General features: G+C 30.3%; 1 protein-coding gene across 5 annotated transcripts in view; it reads right to left on the reverse strand.

Moving 5' to 3' along the window:
* The window catches only part of LOC144850003 (protein sax-3-like), a 229,442-nt gene that overhangs the window by 183,469 nt on the left and 18,233 nt on the right, over positions 1-27,740 (reverse strand). The window lies entirely within an intron of this gene.

The following is a 27,740-nucleotide window of genomic DNA, read 5'->3' on the forward strand; positions in this document are numbered from 1 at the left end:
TGTTCTAAATGAGTTGTGGAGGCCTAAACGCAATTGAACATTATGAAATTAAAAATCAAAAAATCATCAGAGACTTCGTTTGGAACAAAAGTTCAAATATGCTAGTCTGGACCCAAAAAATTTTGGCCCAATCTTATAGCCTAGGACCTAAACGTTAAAGTGTAAATTGGATCTTTATTTGCTATTTGAATATTTGTGGATAAATGGTTACTGTAATCTAATTTACATATTAGTCAACAGGTTAACTATATAACAGAGCAGGCGGCTGATATAAGGGACAGATAAGACATGTGCTTGGTATCTTATAATTTGCGTTTTTCATTTATTGGTGTACGTCACAGTATTCAACCTACGACTAACAGTCCGAAGTGCCAAAGTCTAAATTGACAAAGTCATGTACAGTTTAACAAAAGGAAACAGCAAATAACATACCACAGTTATTATTCATATAGTGTCATGGCATATTCATCAGAAAAAAAACAGAAGAATATAAACAAATTATATTGTTTCATTTGTTATCTACATCATATTTTGTCTATATCTCATCTTTAAATAGTTTTCTTATCTACATTAAATAATGTAACTGTTGTTTGTTTCATTTATGTGCATATTTGAATTTAAGGTTAATAAACTCGGATGTATATACTTTCCAACTAGTGATATCTTGCATGTTTTCAGAGCTTTAAAGACTTAAAAGATAGAAAACATAGAATCCTGGTATACTTCCGAGTTGTATTATCCATCAGCAATCCATTGAATGTAGTGTTTCCATGAGATTATGATACTTGGTCTTCCAGAGTTCAACACGTCGATAAACTTTCAAACTCAACTAATATGGAGTACTGTTCTCATACAATAACAAATCAGTAAAGAAATGATGACATTTTTAGTTCAATAATTATTTCTATAATTCCATTTTGGTTTCATTATATATATATAATAAAACCATTATTATAGCATTATCAAAAGATTTAAAAGGAAAAATTGTAGTCTTTAGAACAATAACAAACCATCCTGGCCAAAACAGAAATATATGGAAAGAAATCGTGGAAAGCGTAATGTCCGAATGACGGAAACATTTCAAGAGAGGAAATTTTTAAATCTATATCTATAAGAATATGTCTGATATTTTTGTTTTAATGTAATATCCAACATGCATCCTTCCTGGTCATTTCTACTGTGGCATACAGTATTTACTAATCATGTTTGTACAGTTGACTGATACTATAATATAGCTGTTTAAATGTCTTTATACACTATTGCAGAATACAGTACTGTAAATGCTATAAAATCATGTGTGTACAGTAGTTGATTGCACTTAAATAATGTAGCTGTTGGTCTATGCTAATCAAGTATACAGGTACATGCTTCATCAGAGTTGATTGTACTCCATAATACTGTAGTTAAATAACCTCAATCCATCACTATTCTTATCCAATGTACCCCAATCCCCCCAGCAATTTCTTTTAATTAGGTCAATTGAGTTACTCTGGGTATTCATAATTACATTATAACACTGTTTATAAAAACAGTTAATAATCTTATGATGACATATGAGGGTGTTAAATAGGTATTTCAAAACAGGCAATTAACCATAACAACTTGTATGGTATGGTATGATACAGGGGAAGATCTAGAATATTGAAGCTCTAATTGAAGCTATTGACAGGATTCAAACAAAGTTTTTCCTGAAGTGCCTTTTCAAACTAAACCAGCCTAGCTCAGAGGACTTTTTGCCAATGGTACATAACTGCACCTTTTATGGAAAAAAGAACCAATCTAACAAGCTTGGCTACAGGCTGAATTTGAGAATTGAAAACTATTCCAATGTTCTTGCTGAATATTAAAAAAAAATTAAATAAAGTGAGAGACAAATACATCCATTAACTGAACCAGTTATTATGTGCCATGCCAATACACTTTAAGGGGCTTCTATATTGTATTATGAAAGACTGTGTTTGCTCAGCCCAAGTTCATTAACTCGGTTGATCAAATACCGAGATGTTGACATTCCAGGTTGGTGAAGTCAGTCTGGAGCCACGCTAGACTGCTAACCCAGGGCTGCTTCAATGTTTTTCTAGGCTAGGGTTAATATGTTCGGTGTTTGTTAAAGGTGACCCAATAAGCCTTAATGTTTTAGGTTAGGTGTGAACAAGTTAACTGACGGAATTCACTCAATCTATTCTAACTTGTTACATGAGATGAGAAATTTGTTTATAGACTAAAGAGTGATATGAAAGATGCTTACTGTTGACCAAATATGCATCAATAAATTAACCTGTTTTTATGAGTTGTGTTTAAAATGTTTACATCGCTAATTTGATGAGTGACAAAGTTACAAATTCAATTTGACTTATTGTAGAGTAAAACCTTTTTAACAAGTTGAAAAATGTATTCTGTTTAAAAATGACAATACATCTCGCTTTATCCAGGTATTCGATAAACTGTAGGTCTACAAAATAAAAATTTGTATTTTGGACATTTCTTTAAAAACCTATGAACTTCCCTATAATTTGAAATAAAAGTATCTCTTCAATATCTACATAAAACAACTAACGGAAGTAATTAGTGTGTAGATGATGATAACGATATATATGATTAATTTCATGTTAGAGGACTTGTGATAATTGTTATCAATGATAGGCTCATTAGTGATATGACACCTCATTGTTATCAATTATCATTATTATAACATGAATCATACTAGAGTATTGTATTCTATTGTGAAGAAATCTCTACTCCAATTTTTAACATAGTTCATTATCTTTAAAACTAACTTAAAAACATCCAAAGTAAAATTACAGTTGTAGGCCAAACCTGGTTGTCAATGGAGATACAAAATAAATATGGAAAAGTTAAACAATAAGGTAAAAGTAAACATCTCCTCAGTAATTAAGAGACAATGGATTTAACAAATAAATATAAATAGAGTAGATTGTTTAGACATCTCTAATGAGGGGACAACCTCTATTGAGGAGACAACCTCTATTGAAAGGACAACCTCTATTGAGAGGACAACCTCTATTGAGGGGACAATCTCTATTGAGAGGACAACCTATATTGAGAGGACAACCTCTATTGAGAGGACAACCTCTATTGAAAGGGAAACCTCTATTGAGGGGACAACCTCTATTGACAGGACAACCTCTATTGAAAGGACAACCTCTATTGAGAAGACAACCTCTACTGAAAGGGAAACCTCTATTGAGGAGACAACCTCTATTGAGAGGACAGCCTCTATTGAAAGGGAAAACCTCTATTCAGAGGACAACCTCTATTGAGGGGAAAACCTCTATTTAGAGGACAATCTCTATTCAGGAGACACATACTCCTATGAAAGGGACAATTTCATGTGATACAAATGAGGGGTAAAGTATATATTATGCAGGGAACACCATTATTAAGGGGACACTTTATTAGGCTGTGGGTTGGGCAATAAGACGAGAGATGAAAGTATAAAAGAAAACCTCTTGAATATCTGACTATATCGTGACTGTAGCAAGACAACAATTTGACAATCAATAGAAAAAAAGATTAGATTAAATTTTTCTACTCATCCCATATTTTGATTGATGAGCTGACGATGAAAATGGAATTCCATGACAAACTTAAATGAGGTTAATGCAAAGAATTAAGACAACTTCTTTGTTAAAATTACGCATTTAAGTTGTTTTAAAATACATGTTGTTGTGCGACCTCTTTTAAGACAATATACTGATGAGCAAAGAATCTGCAAGCGACAGCAGACAATTGAATGTTACTCAGAATGAGAGAAAAAGTTGAAGTAAACAAGGTTAAGCAGTCAACTGACCGAGATGTTTTTCAATGAGCAAAGGTTATCATGTATTAGCATTAGAAATGATGATGGACTTTACTTTAAAATTTTTAAGATGTCTTTAAGGGTTTTTCATGTTTCCTACAATGCAAAGATTTTCCTTATAGTTTGTATGAGTACATGCAATGTAAATTTCTTCCTTGAGAAAAACAGGGCAGTTGCTAGGGGTAATTGTGTTCAAAATCAAACTATTTCTCGTTCCAGGCCCTCAGGTGTTGACCTTCTGCAAAACAATCAACCTATTAATCTACATTTTGTATTAACAATTGGAGCAATGTTAAGGGTGCAAGCGTACACATGTATATCGGCTACAGTCAAAAGTCTACAATAGAAGGTACGCTATTGTTTATTGAAAGTCTTTTTAAGATTTAACAATCAAACAAGTTTTGCCAGGGTCTTAACGAACCTGGTTTTAACAGTGGTAGCATGTATTTGCACATGTTTAAACACATAGGATATATGTACACTATTTCTGTACACGTAGTCACGACCCTTGAAGAAATAATTGATGCCAACCACTTCCCGGGTGTAGTTTATTTAACTTATTATTACTGTAATAATATTAAATAGGAAACATCAATGTTTTATCGTTTGGGTAATATTTATGTCAAGGCAAAGCAGAGACACGCTTTGTGATTATGACAAATCGCACTAAGTTATAAAAATGAAAAATTAATACTGTTGCAGGTAAAATATGATACCCTAATCAGCAACGGCAAGTTGGACATTAGCTACTGAATTTCACTTGAATAACACCTCATATCTGATGGATTCCCACACTCTGCAGCATGGGAATGTCTAAGTAGATACGGTATAATGACACAGAACAAAGGATTCTTAGTATCAAACAATAGAAAAACACGGAAGGATATTAGTAAAACAAGACGAACAATAAATGTGTCAATTTAAAATTGTATGATTGATGAAATGTAGACCAAGTTTGTCGCTAGAAATCAAGCTATCATCTTTTTATCTTATTTGCATGCTTGTATGAATTTAATGACTTTTAAGTTTGAATTGAAAATAGTGAAAAGTAATGTCGTCGTTGAAATATATTTCATTGTCTTCGTTTAATGTTTTTTTCTCCTAAAATCGTACAAACGTTAGGCAGGTTGTTAAATTTAGTAATCTTAAAAGTATAGGCCCCTATTAAAAATTAAGATCAAAAAATGTTTTGGTTTTATTGTAATGTTTATTGTTATCCATATAAACAAAGCAAATAAGATAAAACAATGTGTGCATCAAAGTTCAGGAAAAAGAAAGTTACAATTGGATGTCCCTTTAAGCTTGTTTCAGAATGGTCTGAAAAATAAGCAAGAAAAGAATGATGTTATTTTGTAAATAAATAAAATGCAGAAAGAATTTTTTTTTTGTAACACAAATTTCTATATGTTATATGCAAATTACATTTCCTCTGATGAATGATCATTTGCATATATGTAAATTTTCTTTTCAATAGTTATTATTACTATTAAAATAATTTATTTCTATACAACTTTAATAAGCAAAGACAACATGATCACATGGTTAACCCACGGCTTAAGTAGTGTCTCCCTAGGCCTGTTGGTAGGATTTAAGTAATCCTCACTAATCCCAACTTGATCTGTAATCGACTACTCAGGATTATTCAAACACACAATCTTGTATCACCTTTCTGTCTTTATTTCTCAAATGTGCTAATTTATTTGATAATCATGGTGGCAAGCAAATTGATTTAATTAGGCAAGCTCAATGTATTTACTGGTACTATAAACACTTAGAATGCTATTACTGACACTACAAGAACATTTTACGCTAAAGACTGCATGTACTCTAGCGCTTAATGTTACTCATTATAACACACACTGTAGCATGTACTATACTACTACTACTGCTACTACTTTGTTTTTTCAATAATTTAAAAATCTAAACTTAAATGGTACCCATTTAAACTTTTAGTAGGTGAATTATGAAACGTATGAAAAAGGAAGATGATGATGATAATCAATTATCACTATTGAAACTATCATGAAGTCATCATCATTTTAATTGTAATAATATATATATATATATATAAATATATTATATCATTGTAACAGGTAAAAACTATAACGTACCATTCAACATTGAACATTTAACAAAGTGAAGATAAGAAGTGTTAAAAAAAACAAAAAAAGAATGTACATAAAATAAAAATTCTTATTTTTTTTTAAATAAAGAAACACAATATATTATCAAAACGCACCTGTATACAACACTATAAAAGTCAGAATAAATATTTTATACCCGTTTTCAAAAGGCTATTTACAGAATTGGATCAATAAAACCCTTTTTATTGCTGCAAAATTGCAAATATTCGATTGTGTTATGAACAATTAGGCATAACCCATTACTATTACCTACAGTATTGCATACATCATTAACATCGTCAAACCCGGGCTACTTGTCTACACTAATCACATGTTCAAATCATTTGCATATCGCCCTGACGACAGAGTAAAATTTGAGCTGTTTTTTAATCATGATATGGGATCAATAAATGAATGGAGGTTAGTTTTTATTTAGCTTTTTTTTTTCAAAATGGAAATTTAGTGCATTATGGAAATATAATATTACTGTAAAATAGATCTCCTAAGTCTTATCTTACGAATACGACTTAGCGAAAACCATTGATCGGATGATTATTATTATTTATGTAATAAATATATTTTGTTATGTATGAATATTATCATATTAATTCATATATTGATTAAAACAGGGTACAGTATGCAATAATACATTACTGAATTATTTATATCTGTATTTCTAAATACATACGATCAAAAGATAAATTCTAAAACTAACTTCTTAATTCCAAGGCCAAAATTTGTCACTGCATATTGTAGTAAATAAAATTAACATTTTTTTTCTTCAACAATTTGACTGATTTGATGTTTTTCCATTTTGTGTTCACTATAGTGTGTAGTGCACGTACCTAACAAGATCATTTTAGGTTTCTTACACTAATGTTTTAGACTACAAAATAAGTTTATGACAAATATAAAAATAAACTTTTATATAATAATTAATGTTTATTAATCTTAAGGCTCATAAATTATACTGTAATTATTTTATGTTTATCACAACGTAATGTGATGATTTATCATAATAATGTACCTATGTTTATTTTCCAATGCAATTGTAAAGTTGATTAAAACGATAAAACTGCTAATAAAAGCAAATATGCCAAACTAACTTAAGTCTGTCATAAAGAATAAGTTAATTCAAAAGATTTCAGACACTTTAAGACATTTATGAACTAAGTATTAGATTATGAATGAAGATTAAGAATTAATAGAGAGAATGCTAAATTCTTTATGTATCAAAATCCTACTAAAGCGCCATGCAAGTGATAAAGCATATTTAATAATATGATGTAAAAATAGCCATTCAACGACAAAATAGCGCTACAGATGTCTGGCGCATATTTTTTTCCTCTTGATTTTGGTGAAAATACTCATAAATCTTTCTGCCAATGGGCCAGTATAGTTTTGCATCTTGGAAGTGTCTGTTTACTACAGTCACTGCTATATAATAACATAACTTACATCTGGTAATATATCATTGGTAACGGTATTATTCTTGATAGAAAAATATGTTTTTAATATTTGCTTAATTGGAAATATATAATCATTTATTCTATTTAATTTGAGCAAACCTATATTTATAAGGCTATAAGAAGAATGTTGTTTCATGTCTGCTCCCCCATCAAATTTTACAGTGCCATGACATTTTTTTATACTTTTTGTCCACAGAAACTGAATTTTTAATTTGCCATAAATATAAAATGGCTACAATTTAATATAAAATATTATATATATTACCTTGTTTATGATATATACAATGAAAGAAATACAGATCAATTTTTATATCAGTTATTGCATGCATTTATTACTTTGAAATGGAATATTAGATTAAAAACAAACATATTAGTCCAGCTTGTAGTAGTATGTTATTACAAATTAAATGCTGCAATTAATGAAACTAAATATCACCAGTAATCATGCTAAGGTTGTAATTACAATTTGTCATAGAAACAAACTAAAAAATAACCATTCAAGCCTATTGTATCACTGTTAATAAAAAGCGTTACAAAGCTATTACAGAAAACTTTGTTATGTCTGCAATTTTGTAGGCAAGATTAACTCTGTTTAATATCATTAAAATAAAACAATCTTGGCATAGAATAATTAGCTCTAGTCTGTTAATAAAAAAGGAAAAATTATGCAATTTATAATTATTCAAATGGAAACATATTTGAGGCCCCTTGATTGTCAGCATATGTTGTTTAGGGTTACCCTCTTTAAATAAGGTTTAATAAAAAATATAAAAAATATTGATGGTGAACTGTTGCTATCATCACCACAAATGGTTTTCAAACTTGTTATGGTAAAATAGAATCTAGACTAAATGTTTTTAGTATTTTAGGTATATTTTACAATGGAATTGACTAACATTTGAATTTAGCCTAAATTTGGGGGTGGGGGTTATACTCTAACATGTACAGTAATTATATTATATATATTACTATTTCTCCTTACAAAAAGAATATGTTATATATTATATAAATACAAAGGCAAATTACTGAAAAAATGACAATGCTGTGGGTATTAGTGGCTGGATCTCAATGGAGATACAAAAAAAAAGCGAAAAGCTAAATCAAAACAATAAAGTAAAATAGCCAGAAAAGTTAGCAGAGCTTTCGGGCAACACTAGCCCTTCATCAGTGCAAGTGTTATATATTATATATAAATTTTCCTACACTGCATATATGATAAATTTATGTTTTGTCAGTCAGCCTGGATGTCAAATGTCAACGGGTCAAATCCATAGAGATCAAAATTTATTATCTTCTTCCATATTTATTTTATTTATATATGGTATGTTATATGCCAAAAAATTTGTAATAAATCAAACATTTATATACTCTACATTTGGATTATATTTATTCACAGATGGGATATAAAAAGGTTTATTGACATCCATACTGTAGTAGGCATGGCAGTGGATATTAAAAATCCATTCATTTTTTTGGTCACACATTGGCACAGATACTATCAAGAGGGGGAAAGGGGGGCTGGGGGGTTGGGAAGAGACATATTCCATAAAATATTATTTTACATAAGATATTAATCTTCTTATTAATTATTAATTGAAGATTACCTTTTAAGCAGCAATGAATAATTCATTACAGATTTCAATTTTAATAAATGAAAATTGTATAGTTTTGTGGTATTCACATTTTAATGTTTAATGCGCTGGTCAGTTAAGATGACCATCAGAAGCAGTACTGGTCAAAAGTCAATTGAATGGTTTGCACTTAATAGGTTAGTTTATGCTAAATCTTCAAATGCAGTATTTTATTTCATTGTGCAAACAGTGACCAACTGCAAATACACAGAAGCTGAGCTGAGCTGTTTATAATACATCCTTGTAGACTACATTATTCCAGCCTATACTTGAGTAATATAACTACAGTTATCCCTGGTTATCCTAAGGTATAATCCCACTTCGGGTCTAATCCACCCCCTAAATTATTAAAATGATTTCACAAACAGGCATATCCTCAGCTATAGACCCAGTATTGACTTTTGGTCTGGATGTAGGCCTCTCTCTATAGCCATTTCAGATGAGTTTTTACAAGAAATTTTTTCCTGAACAATGGTTTCCTTGGGTATAGTCCCACCACCCAAAGTTGGCCCGATTTCGTGTTCTAACGGGGTGGGATTATACCAGAGGATATACTTTATTGAAAAGTTTAACAACCTCTTATTAATTGTAATTCTAATTAAAATCTATCAAAACATTTTTACTATAGAAGAATTATTATAAATAAATGCAATTAAATTTAAGAAAGAAAAGGTTTAAATTGAAGATTAAATGTGTACAATTTGCTATACCTGCATGTATATAATTCATCTATAATTTATTTATTATCATAATATATTTATTATTAGTTTATAAACTAATTTAGCATAATTTATAAATAAATTATGAAAATTAGATAACGACTTATAAAAGAGCATTTCTACCAAGTTTAATAAAAAAAAATCCTAGAATTTTCTAAATCAATATCAGTTTTAACATTAGCTCCGTAATTTATCAAATATTCATAAATGGATAATATTCTTTATTACCATTATACAATAATATTTCTGTATTGTTAGAATATGTAATCACAATAGAATAATACAATAGAATAATTGTTGTATTGTTATTCCATTGTAGACTAGCAGTATGGATCTGAATAATTCCATTAGGCCTAATATATGAATCATCAATTATCAGTACCAACACCAGAAGCCTATTATGATGATTGGGAAAAGTAGGGTGATTACCACATTCAGAATTTTGGATTTGGAAATGTTAAAAAAAGAAACATAAAAAGACTAACTAAAGAACTAACTATTGGTTTTCTTCAACTTTATTTCTCATGTTTTAGGTACAATACATCTTTATAAGTTGATGTAACAGAGACAAGCAGAATTGAATTTAAAATAAAGTTTATAAAATGCCAAAAAATATGAGAAAGAGATAGAACATCCTGAATCACTGAGAATATCCCAATGCACATCATAATTTGTTAAAGTCAAATTAAAAGAATGATGCATCATCACACATAGATAAAAACCTTCCACTATGAAATATAAGACCTCTTTACAACAACATAAATGACCAATGTAGATAAAACAACCAACAATATGCAGATTTTAAGACATAAGAATGACGAGATATCCGTCTTAATCACGTTAGAATAACCGTGTAGGCGCCAAGCTATCCCTTTCATTAACACGATCAGGAAACGCCAGAAGCCATACGGGCATCGAGAATCAGTGACAGGAGGGCTTGATGAAAATTAAACGAGCTCCACTTTCACATGTCATTATCATAACGCAAAGTTAATAACTGGGTGAAGAACCCGTGAAAAGAGACAATTTGACCTAATGAGCAGAGAAATGATCATGAACTCGCAAAACTGTAATCTGACCTCGCAAACAGTTAATCCTGATTCATGTGATATCATAATCGAAATAAAATATAGAAAACAGAACTTAGAATAATTGTGTATTTATCTAAAAATTTCATATAGTATCTCTATCTAAGGGCTATTATTGGTTTATAAGCAGCTAGGTACAAATACTGCATTACCACATTAAAAAATATTTTTGATTTTAAAATGTAGAAAAAAGTAATATAAAAAAGTATAAAGAGAATGTTTTGCTCATATAGTTAAGTCAAACATTATTTTTGATAAATGTGTAATTTATTTTTTTTAAAGTAGTATAGAGGTTATGAGGTTGACTTGAATATAGTTCAAAGTTTGCAATTCAAAGTGTTCTCTAACTTATACCCTAAGGTCGATTTATTTGCTAGATCTCAGCTATAACCGGCGCTGTCAGAGTACATCAAGCATCGTCGGTGCTATTCATACGTCTCGCTTTGTCTGAGACGCGAATCAATCCCGGTTATATTTCGGAGCATCTTTGAAAGGATTAACCGATAGAAAATTCATCTAAGTTTATTAAAACGGCAACGGTTTAAAAAATGAGTGATAATTCAAACTCATTAGGCTCTGATTAATCTATGACCAGATTAAACTGATGAAAATTATATGAAGCTATAAAATGATTCAATTTAATGATAGATCTATTTATTCACATTATGTTCCATTTCCATCAATCATCACAAAAAGTGAATATAAATTACATAAGCGTTGAAAAAATATAAAATGTAATGCAAGCAAAATAAGGTCACTAATAAATGTAATATCAAATCTATACTGTTTGTGATTTTGTGTGAGGTTGTATTTTTCCAATTTACATTTTTGTCTATTGCTATACAAAATCAAACTGAATTTGATATAATTATTATAAACAGTTTAATTAAATAATCTGTTAAAAATGAGATTGGGGCAGTTTTCATTCTCACAGTATATCCTCATCTTTAGTGTTTAAATATTAATTATTATCTACTTTAGATTATCACAACAGTACTAGGCAGAACTTCGTTTAGGTCAAGAACCAATTAAACAAATAAAGAATAGAATTGTAAATATTTAAAATAAACATAAGCTATCACAAATAAAATGGTTTTCAGAAAGCTCAGTATTTCTGCAATTTTGATTTATTATTTACTGTGTATTTCAATTGAGATCTCATCCTCAGCTACAACCCACCACATCCCATAGAGTCCCATGACAACCCTACAATTTCCCACAACACCACATAACATATCCCATGCATCTTTAGTCACTTATTTAGATCAATACAAAAATAAGTGATACTACTATTTGATAATAATGTATTTTAATAATTATACTATTGACTTGATGCAAATAAATCTAATATACAGAATAATTATAATAAGTAGCATAGTAGCATTAATGAACATAAAAAAGGTGGCCTTGAGATTATTATAATTACCAGTGTAATTTAAAATGCATACTGGTGACTGCAGATTCTCTGCTATATGCACTATAACCATTGTGTTTAATCTTTAAACATATGATAATTCTTATTGGTAGCTAGTGTATGTCGTATTACTGGAAAACCAGGTAATAAAACATATTGCGATATTAAACACAAACCGATCTTCATACTCTTTACAGCTGCCACGGCTGATGACTGTGGCGCTTACGTCAAACATTTTTTCGCCAGCCGATCTGTGGTTCACTGATAATTTCACTTCCTAATTCCTCATGGTGATTATAGTAACGTGTGACTGCTATTTCTAGAGCGAATCCTATTATCTTGCATTGATATGTATAAATAGAAATTACTAGAAAAAAACAAGTTGCCAAGGTACACTAGCTGCATATGTATTTATTTAATTCAATATATTTTTAGGCAGATGTACAGTTAGCCAAGGAGTGTCAACAATTTCAATTAAATTATAAATTTAATTTCATTAATGCTACTCATATCATTTAGGATCCTTATCCACTTAGGGTACATAATTGTACATACATATGTAAAAATAAAACTTTTAATCATTAATGTTATTGTGGAGTGTTGGGATATTATTGGCTTGCTGCGATAATAAAATCGGTTTTGATAAGAGTAGGGTCTATTTAAGTAAGTACATGTACCCAATAGAAACAAAAATAATCAGCAACAATAAATATTTAAATTAACTTAAAAAAGAAATGTGTGTTACGGACCCAGTTATTCAAGCAAGATAGAACAGATTATATAGCATGATGGAAGATGACATTTGTTTAAGTTACATTTACTAATTTGTTCAGAAAACAAATTCTCTCATAATACATGAATGCTGAAAATTCATAATATAATTGGCCAACCGAAGATTGTCATCAAATTACTAATATTTTATTTAGTAATATTTATTTTAATATTTAATTATTGAATTATGCATAAAGCATTTCATGGAATTTTGTCTCTTGCTTTGGATTTAATCACCGGAATATTAATTCATTTTTCAGATCATAATTTCATTTGTTCGTAAATGTAAAAGAGAATTATTCTATGATCAAGTGTCAACTACAATCCTTCTGAATAACTACAATAATTATGCAGTCAATAAGAAGTAATTTGATATCATTTAAACACACCGATAAAACACTTTCTGCGAACAAAATATAAATCACGGAAAAGAGTCTTGATGACTAAGCCGAGTTTGCGAATACGCTGTACCATTTATCATGATTCAAGTAGGACTAAAAGTCTGGGTTTTTATAAGGCATAATGTCAATAAATCACAAACAGTAGTAGATATAGGCCCCTCAGCGATCTCTTAGAAAATCGATTGAACAGATGTTAAAACGAGCGACCCCTGATTGTAACATTTGAGATGGTATACGTTATCAATATTAATCAATGTTACTTTGAATTATGACCCTTGCTGATGTGATCAATTCAAGACAGACTGTAAAATCGGTAAATATCTGTAAATTGTCACAACAACCATAAGTTGTTGCGGCCATGTTTTATAGGATGCATTTACAAAACTTGAATTTACAGGGGCTCAATTCCTGAGCTTTGGTTGCGCAATTTTTCCGCTTCGTCAAAAGGAGAAACTGTATGAACAACTAATTTTGCCAATGCACAAAACTAAAAGAACTGGATGCGTCACAGAAAGGGATTTGGAAGATAAAAATATGAATCATATGTACGCGCATAAGGAACGCTTTAAATTCGCGCAAAAAAAAAATTTGCAAAGTGGAATATAGGCTTAACTGTACAATGCTAACTGTTCAGATAATACATAAGTCCGATCCAGTGGAGACTTAAGACGCATTTCTTAATGCAATAGAGAAAAAATAATTTTGTAACAGAAGGCATCTCTGAAATTAATTCTCAGCATACTGTGACATATCGCATTAATGACTTCGTTGATGATAAGAATCATCAATAATAACGTTGGACCTGACAAACAATTGATTTTTAAATGCGATAAGAAGGAATATAATGAATGATTTGATTTTTAAGATTATCTGCATAATTTTTCTAAATTGTTTTTGTATATTCCATTGACATTTTATATATTATATCTCGCATAACACAATAGGCATTAATCAAGTCACAAACCCCTTGGGGCTAAAATCTAGTGGAAAGGGGTAGTTTCTATGGCGATGATACACAAGATGGCCTTCTAATAGACTATTATTAGAATGTGACAAAGAATATAATAAAGACAATAATGAGCTTAATTTTTATAAATCATTTTTATATTTATTGAAATATTTCTAAGATCACAATAGAAATAAATCATTTTTAGTCAATCGTCCTCTTGGGGTTAATCCATTATGGGAAAGGGGTCATTTTATCTGACATTTATATACAGAATATCCTGAATACTGTAGCACTAATAGAAATATTAATTTATACATCAGATGCGACGAAATACAGGCTGGTTATATTAATGTGGAGCACTAGGTATTGTGAATAGCAACGCACACGTTACTGATTACAAAAAGCAAACAGCGGCAGATCCACGAATATAAACTTATGCAATACATAATATTATTCACGTTCAAAACTAGAATCACTGACTAAATCTATTAAGAGCTTGTCCCTCGAGTGTTCGGCTCTTATTGTCTTTTTATTCTCTGAATTTCTTATCCAAATTCTCGTGTATACAAAAGAATCTCAAATTAGTTTGAAGATTACTATACACAAGCATATTGAACAAAACAGATTTGTAAAAGAACAAAATATGAGAATATTGTATATTACTCTAGGGAGTTTAAATAGCAGGTAGATTGTTAAACATTACGTTCTACAAACAATTGTAAAGGAATTATATTGTACAATATATTCTATAGCTTTTATATGTGATTCAAACACATTTTTTATATAGTCATCACTGTACTGTACTGAAATAATTCTAGCGTTTGCTATTATTTACTGTATGTGTAGGTATATTAAGTAAATTAAAATATATTGGATACCTATTATTATTGATATTGGTATTTAAATGTATTAGTTGGCCTACTATTATACTGTAGCTTATATATCAAACCTACATTTGCCCAGCTTTATATTTGTGGATGAGCTTGAAGGGAGGTTGCTTTTTTCTTAAAAATTGTCATGAGCTATAGGGTGGTTAAGCCTTACTATCATTTCCGCTGCTAGTCTCTTGAAAAGGGTACTTCAGAAAAAAAGTGGTGTTTGTATAAACCTCGTGGCTGAACCACCACAGGCCTAAGTATAATGCTTTTACAATGGTAGCCTACTGTAGTGTGGATTTTTGTCTTGATGGTCCTGAGGAAACCTTGTTATACCACCCGAGGTTTAACAAACTTTACACCTGATGTATATATACCATCTTTAATGCTTTTTAAATTACAATATTCCTCATTTGGTTACACTATCCGGGACAAATGCCCTTTTTTATAACCCACTATTTATAATTTATTACATTTTATGTGAAGAACTACATGCGTTTATACAACCCAAAGATATAAATCTAAAATCTAATCAGGGAAAAGTATATACGTAATGGTAATGTCTTGAGCCTTCCACATAAATAACAAATTCAACGTTTTTTTTGACAAATCAACCGATACATCATCACACAGCGGAAGACAAAATTTAATAAAATATTGCAAAGTGAGAAAAACACTTAAAATACACTGCAATAACTACAAATATTCAGGCATTTAGTGTGAAAATTTGTTAACTAAATTTCAGTAATGTAAGAGTGTTTCGTGTTTATCAAAACATATATATGTTTTCTGCTTTCGATTTAAGCAATTGTAAGTGAACGATATGTTCTTGTCAGATTGCTACTGGATAGGATTTGCCTAGCAACGACAACCTGATCCAGATTAAAGTTGACATACTGGGTATATATTAGCTCAGCTAAGATGATATATAAAGCTTAACTATTTGATTGCATTTGTTCTACATGCATTCGAAATGTCTTAATTATTCGGAATACAATTGCTTTGCGTCCGTGACTCATACGTTTAACTGGGTCTCTTAGTTTTCCAATTTAAATTAAAGCTTTTTGGCTAATTATTCATAGTTGTTTTAATTTTTGTCCTTTATCATTCATCATATATATTTTTGGCTTGCAATATTAATTTCAAATATTTTATTCCAATTACTTGTCTTGCATGTCCTTCATCTTCCGATTTATCTTTTGTGCATTCAATACAAATCTGCATGCAAGTAATATTACAAGTTATTTTCTTGAATGATATTCTGTTTGTATTACAATAGTTAGATAAACATTTATGTTTATGATTTTTCATGAAAAATTGGTCAAACTCAATATTTCATCCTCGACCTCCCCCTCCCCACCTAAGATTAAACGTTATTAGTATACATATTTTTAAAATATTTTATATTCTGTATTTATTATTGTACATACTTCATATTTTTCTTTGGAAAAGTAACACAATTTTAGAATTATATTAAGGCGTTACAGTATGTCTCAATAAAATACAATTAAAAACAAATTCTTGCATGCAAATTAAGTTGCTATTTTAAATGTATTGTATTGTTGCTTGGAGACAATATACATTTTAAAGTATGTTAAAGACAATGATATCATTGTCAGCTTTCAAATTGTATTAAAACATTTACGTTTGATGTTCTTTGTTATCTTGTAATGTAAAATAACCGTTCTACTATACGACATTCTATAAGTTTGACATTTTAGTTAGTCTCATAAAATATCACTGATATAATTTACTTCATTGATATCTATAATTTATTTTTCTGTTATTGATTCTACAGTTAGAATCATATAACTGAAACAAGCCTTTTAGGCCTGGTAAAGGTACATTTAGTTGAAATACTTTAAGGATAGATAATCATACATGGTCGTACAGTACAGTTCCTTTATAATAATTATGTACCATACAAGGTTCCTGATTCTACATTATGTACCTATAACAAGGCCATATACATGACTGCAGTCGTCACCACATGCTCAATTTTGAGTAAGTGTTTACCGACCGACCATCCAACTGTCATTGTGAGCTGTAAAGTTGTGTTGCACGCAACTAAAAACAGATAAAAACCATAAATTTGTTTCAACATTACCTGTACAGCCAAATATTATACTGCACAATTTTGCTGTACAAACAAAATTTTTGAAAACCCCGCTTATTACTGTTTTTGACGTAATTAAAATAATAATATTAAGGGCAGAAATGTCTACTTTTACATAACTGAAAGGATATATTGTAGTTAAAACAAATTTTCCATATGTTAATCAATGCACTTTCAATATCACATTCATCATTACTGACTAAAACGACCCCAAACAGAGTATAAAACTCTTTGTCCCCTATCTCCGGGGATAGACAATTTAATCTTTTGAACTGTGTCATAGCTCCATGGAGACCGATGAAAAGCCTCTCCATTCATAGCTACACAAATGCATAGGAGTACCATCATTGCACATCAAATACAACACATAATATACACATAACGCAATGAAGCCGTTTTATTCTAATTGTAAAATTATGGAATTGATTTCTGCGAATTTGACATTCTTTGAAAAGTAACAAATAAACCACTTGAGAAATTAAAAAAAAATATTTGATTGAAAACATGGATCAAACCATGACAAAATTATTTTGAAATCATCTTGATAATAGGCATATATTCATACTGTATAGCCATATTTCACTTATGTATCTCAGGTGAAGGGTGGGTGGGATTGTCAGCACTAGCTGATTTTATAACTTTCACCCAGATTAACTTCAACCCAGCATTCACTAAGGTGCCACCCACATTTCCCAGCATAGAATTGTGATCACACTACATACATTTTGCAGTGCTCAAGTCGACTAGCCTCATCATGGCATCACAACCCAGCTTTAATATCGACGTTTTCTACTCGGACTGGAGGCCCAGTTAACACATTTGGCTTATGTACACTTAAACCCATTGCATCTTCCCTAAAAGAATATAGTGTTCTAGTTATCACTGTATTTGGCTAATGACCCTATCAGCTAAACCACTTTGTTACAGAAATCACAATGGGACAAAATATGATTAATAACTAAAAAAGCATTCAACAGTAGGCCTATTGGTAATGTGCAAAAACATATCTTTCTCCTGTACAATCATCCTTTTTTTATGCATGTCACAAAACTCATTTTAATACTAAACTGGTATATCAATATCTAAATTTATTACATTATCAAGGTTTTTGTCTTTTCTTATGGAATCCTACATTCGTAATTTATAAAGCATCGTATGCTTAAGATGGTCATGTTACACTAGAATCGATCTCTGCTATGATTTCTACTCTTGACTCAAACATACAAAAGCTCTCGGAGTGCACTGACCAAGATAGATCTCTCATATAAATACATTTTGATATTTTACAAAAACATATGCCTAAAGGAGAAAATAGAGTTGAAAAGTTCTTTTGTTTTTAGCTTAATTGCTTTGTAAACCGTTGCCTTGGATACTATCTGTATAAAGTATCATCCTTAAATGTGGCTTGGTCAGTTTTATTATGAAGTAGATGTTTTAGTATTATTATTTTTGTATGTTTAATTTATCAATTTACACTGTGAGGCAAGTAGAAATGGCTATACTCTATACACATTATAGATGTTGTGCTACAGTAGGGGTAAACAGTATTTATCCCTAATTACAACAGTATTTTGTGTTTTGGTCACAGAAAAATGGTTAACTTTTTTTGTGACCTAGACAAACACAAAATATACCAGCTCGTATTTAAGGCTTTATAGTCATTGGTTCGAACACCACTCAAAACAACACATGTTATATCACTACCATATTTAAGCATATTACTATCATATTTGGGAACATTTTTTTGTCAAACTAGTTTGATAGTGTAGACAGGGCATTAAAGTTAGTTACATGGTTGGTCTATAATTTGAGGATGACTTAAATAGTGTATATAAATAGAAAAATAACAAAGATTTGTATGAATATTGAATCTAAATGGATTCACAAATCAGCATCAATTGCCTGGATAATGAACCAATTCCAAACATTTTGAGTAATTACTCTATTACAAAAAAAGGAAAATATTTAACAAGTTTTTTCAATCAGTTAAATACTTTGAAAGATACATCATTTTCAATATTATCTAAAGACAAAAAATCCATATTGTCACTTTTTCAAAACAGCATGAAATTTGTTCTCGCAGATTTTGTTGAACGTTAAAATGAGACTGATAATTTGTGCATTGCAAGATGTTTTTATGGTCAGATATTAGTATGCACATTACAGCTTCTAACAAGATAAATTTTGTTTTCCACTTAACAAGAATCGCAAGCAAAAAGATTCATATCAATCAACGGCCACATCAGAGCCAGCACGTGCACGTGACTTCACAGTCGTAAAAAAAACCTAGCATCTAGGTATGTCGTTGTTCAGTGAAGCGTAACAAAAACACCAAGAATTCTGTTGAAAAGGTGTGTAAAAATGGCAACATTTGTTTCCGATGTAGAAGAACAGAAGAAGTGATTAATCACATTCAAAGTTACTTAATCGTCTCAGAGGATGTTGTATTCAAGTTATTTATATATTAACGATTGTAAATTTCAGCCTCATTGCGTAGTCAAAATAAACATAATTATTGATTATGATTAATATTATAATCACTAGAATAATATGATACACGAACAAGTTAGTCATAATTATATGGATGTGATTTGGAGGATAATATTTCAGTATTTTCCACATTAAAAGAAGAAAAGTGTGACAACATAACCTATTACTGTTAGTGTAATGCTCTATTCACTTATTTTTAATGGAAAGATTTAGCATTAGGATAGGTTATAAGAATGTAACCTAATTTATTTTATTGAGGACATTTTTGATTGATATGATTCTAGCTACAGTATAATCATAGTTAGCATACGAGAAATAATGTTTTACAGTAAATATAGGTGAATAACCTGTGACTTGTAGCCTACTACTAGTAGTACTGTAGTAGGCAGCATGAATTACGCCCAGGTGTGGACAACACAACTTTTACCTCTCCATAGATTTCCTTCATTTCGTAGCTGCCACTAAACAGAACTTCATCTGTCCACATAAGTGGCTGGAATAGCACCAGAATAAACCCTACTCTTAACTGCTACAAAGGATCTTTAACTGGGTTTGCCAGTTATAAGTCCTTGTTCTCCCATCAGTCAAATGAAGCCTTAAACTTGGTTGCTTGTGCAGGAACTAAAATGGAAAATAATATAGGCCTACTGGAGGATATATAATAATGAAGTTTACATTTGAAACACATGTACATTATTCTTTTTTTAGCCATTTTCATGCAAAAAAGTTGTACATATTTTTTGACAGATGAATGTGAGGGCTGGCAATAAAGATTATTTTTCATATATGAATTACCAATACACTTTTGACTAAAGCCAATAAACAAGAAAAACTGGGTCAGTATTAGGAAAACAGCAAAGAATACAGAAATGTACTGTAAAGTCATAATAAGCAATCTGTTGGGGTGACTTTTTCCAGATGGTATCTTTCAATTTTCATATTTTATTTTACCAAAAAATTGTTAAATCATTTGATCTATATTAAAACCATCTGAAGCAGAAAAGTACAAGTGTCAAGTTTGGGTTTTCCACAATTGTTGCAGATTTGATAATTTGCAACAATGAAAATTATTACCATTATGTTTGTAGGCATGACAGCAAAGAATTATCTATCTTTAGAAATGTAGTTATTTCAGCATTATTAGCCAAAATTTATGCTGCATTAAAAAAGTATTGAAATATGCAGCACTCTATAATTCCATTTATAAAATATGGCACTGCTTATGGTAGGGCCAACAATTGTTACCAAATCAATACCAGTTTGTATTTCAAAATTAAATGTTATGACTGGTAATTGTACTCTTGATATCATTATCTTCTTAATTTTGCAATGTAATTAATATTAATGGGAAAACCATTTAAAACTAAACTAAATACTTCCAAACCTTCCACTTTCATCTGCAATTTCGACCAAATGGAAAATGGATAAAAAGTGATTTTCTAGGTCTGGGTAAAAATATGCTACCACATGATAAAGGCCTCTCTGATGATCACAATGGTGGAACAGTGTTTAAACCAAAAAAACATTCTTCTTGGTTAACAGCAGCTTACAAGAAAATTAACTTTTAAGAATAAGAAAACATGTCAACAAGATACTTCATGGAACAACTTCTGCTTTAATGAATGAAGTAAACTAAACTGTGCTGGTTTTTGACCTATCAGGCAAATATCTAGTGCAATACACAATTAACGCTCTGGCGTCGTTCAAACTTCATTATTACAGAGTAGGAAAAAAACGGTGCATACATATCGGGTTCCAGAGAAGAAGGTGAAAAATCTACTGACTTTTGACAGAACTGAGACCTACGTGACTGTAATGTTGTACTCATTTTCTAACAAAAGTATGCCTGATTTTTTTTTTTTTCATAATCAAGCTTTATATTATTGTCATAATAACATGTAACTAGGTTAATATCAGTTGTATAACACAGAGGCCTGAGGCCCTGGTTTAGTGACCCTAAATGGCTCTCCTACGCTGGAGGCCTTGGACGTCTTTAGCCTTTTTTGACATATTTTAAAATGCCTGTTTTTCTCTTGCGCTGCTCATAGCCGGCAATATATGTTTTAAAACACTACGGCAAAACCCTGGTCAGTAGCTTCACTTTGTTGATTGTGTCCCTTTTACCATGGATTCTACTTTACCCAGTCTATATAATACATCTTTTTAGTCTTTAAGCTACAACATGAAGTAACTTATGTAGTTCTTATATTTTTTCAATATGTCCTACAGGTATTTTATATTTTCTGCAATAAAATATTTATTATATAGACACCATTCAAAATTCAGGGTTAGTATAATTCTGTTTTCTGTACAACTACTAAAATGTACCTAGTGAATGATACATATTTTGATTTAACATATTCAAATCATATTATACATATTCCTATTATTACTATTCATTAATATTATTCATTTTCGGTGACACTAATATACATTATTATCATACATATTCATCCTGATACGATAGAGAGTAGAATAAAAAAACCAATGCTGTCTTTCATGTGTCTGATTGTGTCTCACTGATCGTGAACTACCACAAATATCCTTGATATTAATTAATATTATTTACATTATAAATACTGATTTAGTAATATCATTCATATTTGCATGAATATTCATTATTATAAATGGTTGATTCAACTTTGTCAGTAGAACTACTGTATCACTAAGATTAATTATGAAATGTTATATTAATTACATTCTACTCAATCATTATGTTACATAATTATCATATTAATTATTACTCTAACTATCAAATGTCTACCCTATCAAACTACATGCATTTATCATTATAATATTATTGCATTTTATCCCGTTCCTTCTTCTTATAAAGTGGATGTATTAACAAAATAATATTGGTTTTACTACTGATTTAATTCATATATTGCCATTGACTCCACTATTGATATTTTCTTGAATTGTTTATCTTTATTTAAATCCAAAATTAAGAATTGTTTGTAATTGGTTCTTGTGGACCTTGTCAATGTTCTTTTGTCTTGTTTTTTATGTATTCCAGTCTGTAAATGGCGGTATCCCCACTGTTGATTGCGAATTGAAATAAAATAAAATAAAACTATGCATATATAGGCCTAAACGTAATAATTTAGGTTATAATATTTTTTTACTACAATAAAAAATGTAATATATAATTTTATAAATATGTACATAACAAGATATTATACTGCACTGTGTATTGAAATGTTAATGAATTATTTCCAAAAAATCATGTTTGATTTGATGTATGAAAGAATAATTACATCATTTTCTTTCTAGATCAAGCATGAAAAAATACTTATTTATCAATGTATCAAGTACATACATATACAGAAAATATAATATTGCATACATTCTGCAGGAAAAAAAATCCATGGAAGTTCATTATGACATTAACAATTATGAAAATTGAGATGAAGTCAATAATTAAGTTTGATTCTGAGTGATGTGCAATGACGATAAAAGTTTATTAAAAATTCAACTGGGAGAAAAATTATTTCTATGAGACCTAAATTCTGCTTTAAGTTCAAATATAGACTGCATTTTCTTCTCATTTAATATTTCAAAAAGAACTAACATCGTACTGTAAGTGTTGGAACTAGGTTGTTGTTGTTGTCCATGCTAGGCCCTGGGGATATGATTTAGAACCTTTACTGTAGTAAGATATGAATACACTCACTGTGTTTGGCTTCCTGTTCACACAAGGTGATACTAAACCAACTTTTCTTTATTTTCTTTATCACCTGGGCTACACATCGGTTAATGAATAAATAATATTCTAATAGATTCTAAAGGAGGAAATTATAAAAACGCAGATCTATTGTCGCCGATCGGAAATTGTCATCGCAAACCAACAATAAATACAATAACCGTGGATTCATACAAAAGTGCACCTTTTTGGTGATTGCAACAAAGGAGCAAAGGTATATGATGAAACATAAACCTCTAATATAAATAATAAAAAGGTATTTGAAATTAAACTGTCTGAAAAGCTACAAAAGAAAGTCTGCCAGTGGGGTGTTGAAAGGAATATTGTTATCATTAAACACTTCATTCAAGCTGTTTATTGCATTTAAGGAAAATACACATGTGTCACAATACACTTTAAATACATTACTAAATAGTGTGATCAGAGGTGGAACTTGAAAGGAGGTAAAATTACACAAACCAGAAATGGTATTAGTAGTCTATAAGTGCTAGCTTACCTGTATAAACTGACAAATGCCATATTCTCCTCAAAGAGCGCAATATACTCGAAAAGTAGATAATTCATTGAAACACACCTCTCCATAAATGGCACAGTTCACAAACCCGGCCCTCAAGTAGGAGCATCCCAACAAACTTCCATCATCATTTCATTGAGTATTGTTGAAGAAGAAAAGCAATATACAGTTTGCTGACAACACCCCTTTCACACACTGGGGCACACCAAAATGCTTCGTCTACAAATTATTATTATGCGACAACAACAAAAAAATATATAGACATGATGATATCATATTACTACGATATTAGGGCATATCACTACCATATTTGTACACATAACACTTTTTTTTGTCAAAACTAGTTTGATGATGTCATATTACTACCATATTAGGGCATATCACTACCATATTTGTACACATAACACTTTTTTTTGTCAAAACTAGTTTGATAGTGTAGACAGAGCTTTTATTTAATTCATGATTCAAAAGTATCTTGTTCCAACAGGGACCACAACAAAAGGACATACAATGAGTGTAAGTAATGTGACCATTTAAAAGTGATTGATCATCTGAATTGTTGCATGTGATTGGTCAAATTATTATTAGGATATTTGACCCCTTTATCTAAGGGCTTTTCATCCTTCATCGTTGTTATCGTCACCATTATTATTATTTCATTAATATGAATATTATAAATATGAACAGTAAATTTTATAGCTGCAACGCCTACATTACAAAGCACTATACCAGATGATAGCATTTTTCAATTTTTATTACATATTCATAATTCATTGTTGAATTTTGAATATTCTTGAATTAATTATAACATACTTTTTAAGTGTGCATTTTAGGTTAACTCAGATTTTTAAATGAAAATTTGCATAAAAAAACATAAAAAATGGAGTAAAAGTGCAAGCTAACAGTGTGTGTTAGAAGGCCAATTTTATCATCTCTTCCCAACCGATGACATTTTTTTATTTGTAAAAATACATCAGACCCGACGAATGCAATGAAGACATACAGTATGGTAGTTGCAACAAATGTGATATAAAGTTGGTTGATCAGAATTATTCCTCTGTTGTATCGTGTACACTATTTTAGGTTGTGTCAATATGTATTCTACCAAATATTGCCTGGGAAAATAGGACAATAAACAATTAATTTATAGGGCCTACAGTAAGTATGTACAAAAGAAAGATAGACTTTAAACTGTTTGTTTAAATTAGTTTTATCCTTCAATTAAATCATATAATCATAATACTACCACCAGGATTAATTCCTCCACAAACAAGCTATCAATGCCTGTGTGGCATGCTTACTAATTAAGGTGTGAGATTCTTAAACCATTTATAATCTTCGCAGTGATCATTTGATAGGACTTTTACTTCATCTCATAACATTCCACTGGCAGCATTCACCTTTTCATCCATGCGCATATTTTTTTTAAAGCAATAACATAACGTATCAAATTCTTTTACACAACAAAACAAAGCAATGATTTCTGTTATTCTTCACATATTATAATTATAGTAAACAAAATTGTAAAGATATAGAACTAGTATAAAGTTTTGTAGGTTTGTCCACTTTCAATCAGTTTGGAATTCCATACTAAACTCACTAAAAAAAGGTTTCAGTAAGCAGAGAAATAAAAATATCTCAAGGTAATACAAAACATCACATGAAAAATAATTTAATTCTTAAATAGTGCATATTGAATACTCTCTTAATGCACTTATAAAAATAAGTATATTATAATAAATAATATAATTATCAGCCCATACAACTTATAAGGCATTGAAAACATTTGTGTTATTATACTGTGAACTATGCCTAATTAATCAGCTATTGTGCACAGTAAAAATGCTTGTATCTATTCAATAAGTATGACACACCCGTTATTCATATGAAAATTTAATTATCTAATACGCATGTTTATAATGCATGATATTGTACGCAATTCCTTCACGTTTATAGAGCAACATGTCATAAATTGTGTAGGCCTACAGCAAAGGATATATATCACAAACTGAATTATAATAATTATAGTATACTGTAGTTGAATTTTCTATATAGTTTGTTTCAAAAAATATAATAACTGAAACATTATTACATTTTGTAGAGCATAAGATATTACAACATAAATTTGTACAAAACAGTTTTCCAAAAATAGTAGTACAGTAGTTTACACATGATTTGTTTGTCTGGCCTTTCAAATCTAGTCAGATATGTAGCTATTAATAAGGCACTACGCTATTGGGACATACAGTAGGGTAATTATAGAACTAGAACAGCGAAAAGATGAACATGTCTTGATTCTGACAAAACAAGTTCTTACAGTAAAAGAATGGAAGCTTACAAAACATTTGAAATGCTAAAGATGCTAACATTACAAGAAACAAAGTCTTTGGCACATTTTTTTGAAAAAGAGCAGCTTCTAGATTAATTATATAGTGGGGATCATGTCATTGTTTTAATAGGGGTGTTTTAATGAAAGAAAAATGGAAAACTAGTTTATCCGGGTATAAAGCAAGCCATCATCAACATTTTAACAAATTTCTCAACCTTCCTTCCATACGTTAGGTCAATAATAGTGCTGTTTTTAATTGTTGTATAACTCTGTGAATCGGATAGAGTAAACCCATGTTTACAAGTGTATTATCATCATAATACCTTGATAATAGGACGTAAGAGTCCAGCAATGTGGAACTTATATGGTTTTTTACAAGTTAATCTTAGGCATAATTGAGAGTACTTGAGCCTTACTTTTAACAATGGAATGAGTTTTATTGTAAGAGTGACCTTTTAAAGGATGATTAGGTACGTGGACTAGGGCTACAATGGGTGTTATTGAAACAGAGCAACTGATGAACCCTTTGGTAATAATCCTCGTTTAGGATGTCCTTTTGAAAGATCAATTATTAGTAAATGATGCTTGACGATAAAAGTTAGAAACACAAAGATGGTAGGAAATTGGAAAACTAGTCTTTTGAGAAATCTATGTAATAAAATAACGATAAAAGCTAAAAGAAAAAGCGGCTTTATCCTGTATAATAAGAAGAGGCAGATGTACAATATACAGGAAATATTGTACAGTAAGGCCCTATAAGATAACAACATGCCTATGTGTCAAACAAAATCTATATTTAATATTACCGTCCATATTAACAAAAAGTGATACATAAAAGTGATTAAAAAAACACAACTTTATTTAAAAGTAACTTTGCAGAAATGCACTTTTCAATTGTGTCCGATCAAAGTACTTTGGTTAGGAAAAATAATCACGGATATAATCGTTCAAAAACAATTTGTATTGTATTCAATATGTTCGTTATTCAACATGTTTCAGCGATTAATGGATTACGGCAAATATATACCGGATTACAGAAACATGTTGTTATGGTACTTCAAAATAAGCCTATCAGACCAGAGAAATATTAAGATAAGAACATTGTTTTTATGGGAGAATGTTTGCCTAGAGCACACTGGTGGAGGTACCTACAATCAATCCCCAAAATTCTGGACTGTTCTAGGTGATAGTCATCTGAATATTTTATGTCAAAGGACAATGTATTAGCATTTAGCCCATTTCTTATTCAAAATTATAATTTTGTACTCGAGTCGCTTACATTACAATTAGAAAAAAAAATAAATTTAATAAAAGTTTCAAACTTTCGT

Source organism: Antedon bifida, chromosome 8, assembly GCF_963402885.1.
Source record: "Antedon bifida chromosome 8, ecAntBifi1.1, whole genome shotgun sequence".
Taxonomy (NCBI): domain Eukaryota; kingdom Metazoa; phylum Echinodermata; class Crinoidea; order Comatulida; family Antedonidae; genus Antedon; species Antedon bifida.